The sequence below is a fragment of the Morone saxatilis genome, unplaced genomic scaffold (genome assembly GCF_004916995.1).
Source record: "Morone saxatilis isolate NCDOM2014 unplaced genomic scaffold, NCSU_SB_2.0 Contig17, whole genome shotgun sequence".
Taxonomy (NCBI): domain Eukaryota; kingdom Metazoa; phylum Chordata; class Actinopteri; family Moronidae; genus Morone; species Morone saxatilis.
The window spans coordinates 14,160,645-14,163,023 of NW_023339729.1; positions in this window are offsets into that span (position 1 = coordinate 14,160,645).

The following is a 2,379-nucleotide window of genomic DNA, read 5'->3' on the forward strand; positions in this document are numbered from 1 at the left end:
TATCTAGTAAAGCCTTTTATCACCTGTCTCAGATGAGAGAAAGCTTGAGTAGTTATGGGCCTTCTTATGTGTACAAAGAAGTATATATAAGAAAAACAGTTAAATAACTTGTTCTTTTTCTTTAAACAGGTCTCAGCTCATCTCTGCCTTTGTCTTATGTCCCCTCAGGCTGTGGTATCTCAGTGACGACCACATGGACTAAAGGAGTCCTGATCCGAGTACTACAATGGTTGCTTTATCCTCCTGGAGGTGGGATGAGGATAGACACCATAATTGCTTCCTTTGCTCTTTTACCAACCACTCCCTCATTTATTGACAGTACAGATTCTCTCAGGACGAGCAGCCTAACCTGGGAAACATATCAGGATTAGGAATTATACCGACACTTATCCCCACTCAGGTCATCTGTGGCCGGTACAATAATATGAGGCAAGAAGAAAATACCCAGTTTACATGGCTCACTGCCGAGAGCAGAGAAGGTACAGGATGTACAGCTACTATACTGTTTAAGTAAAACAGGAAGAGGTATGTTTTTTTTTCTGTGGTTTGGCGAGGATCTACACTAAAGGCTCCCCTACAGTACAGCCTCATCAATGGACTGAACAATCTTTAGAGATACAGTATTAACAGACTCAGGGTAATCTTTTGGAAAACCCAGAAGGTCAGAACACTCACCACAGTTCTGAAGGTATTTCCAGAACCCTGAAAGACTTTTTCTCAAATTTCTATTATATTACCGAACTGAGGAAGCCTGAAAATATCCTCCTTTATTATGTGTATTTGAAAATATATAATGTTGGAACAAAACATCAGTATATACAATGTTCATGAGAACATGTATATTTATGGTAAATACTCGTCTGTTTGGAACAATAATGTGTTGTCTCGATTAGGATTTTCCTCCAAAAAAAGCACAATTTCCACATTACAATCCTTAAGAAAGGCATGTAGTCCTCCCACCTCATAAAACATTTCAGAATCTATGAATATGCAAATTCGGTTCGGTAAAGTTTTCCTGATGGGCACAAGATGTCTCCTACTTCACTATAAAGTCAGTTCTCAGTGTTTGTGAACTGGTGGCTTTAAGTTTCTACATCACACTTTTATAAGTTGCATATTGGACCAAGATTGACTTACAAACTATTTGTGATGTCACAAATCATGCCCCTTAAAATTTTAGCTTTTCAATGAGCACAGAGAAACTTTCCACTTTCAGCAGATGAATTTGAAAACATCCTTCTAGTGTCAAACTCTGCACATACATCCTTCTGCACAGAGAAGATCAAACATCCAACGGTATGAACAAGAAGTACAACATATTTTTGAATGAAGGAGGACTTTAAGTATAGGTAGTAATACCAAAAACGATTGGACGCTTAGCTTTGTGAGTCAAATTGCAGTACATGCAAAGTGGGTCTAGGTTTCGTCCCGTATCTGTGGATCAGACCTATGAAACCAAATATCTCTTTTAGAGTGAATAAATTCTCACAAGTACTGTGTTACATAATGTTGCGCAATGACTGGGCGCTGATAGAGCTATTAGTGTAAGTCTGTGTTTTTATTATAGTACTGCTGAGATGAAAATCATTTGAGAGCTGTATTATTATCAGAGGGCACAGGAATGGAGCAGGGGAAGCATTTTCTCTTGGCACTAAGTCTGAATAGAAAATTGAAGCCATTATATCTGACCCCTGATGGTTTGTCATATCCTCACAGTGAATTGTGAGTGGGTGCTTAGCAGAGCTGGTTCCCCTCGTACGTCACTCCTGAGTCATTGGAGTTTTTCTATTCCCATCACAACATGTGGGCCTCTACAGGAAGTCCAATCTAACATCCAGTGTGCAGTGAGTTGTCCATTGGAAAGACATTATACAGAAGTAGCTGCTGCTGAAAAAGACCTTATTTAAAATGGGGAAATCTTTCAGGGACAAATGCTGACAATAACCTTATTTCTAGCTCAGACTGTTTCTTTGTGTTTAGTCTACAAAATGTATAATCAGTCTTGAGGAATTCCTCATCCACCGACACATCTCAACAGGATGTGAAATGGGGACATCCTACCACCAAACCAACAAACACAAATACACATTTTTACACCTTTCCTAAAGAGGCTTATAGATTACATTTTGTCTGCCCACCACTTTGGACTGAAATATCTATAACTACTTGATGAATTGCCTTAAAGGTTTGTACAGACATTCATGGTTCCCGAAACAATTAAGCCTAATGACTTTGGTGACCCTCTGACGTTTCCTCTAGCGCCACCATGAGGTTGACATCTTTTGTTTTAAGGAAAATATCTCAACAATTACTTGATGGATTGTTGTGAAATATTCTGACTTTCATCTAGCGCCATCATGTGGTCTAAATTTGAATTTG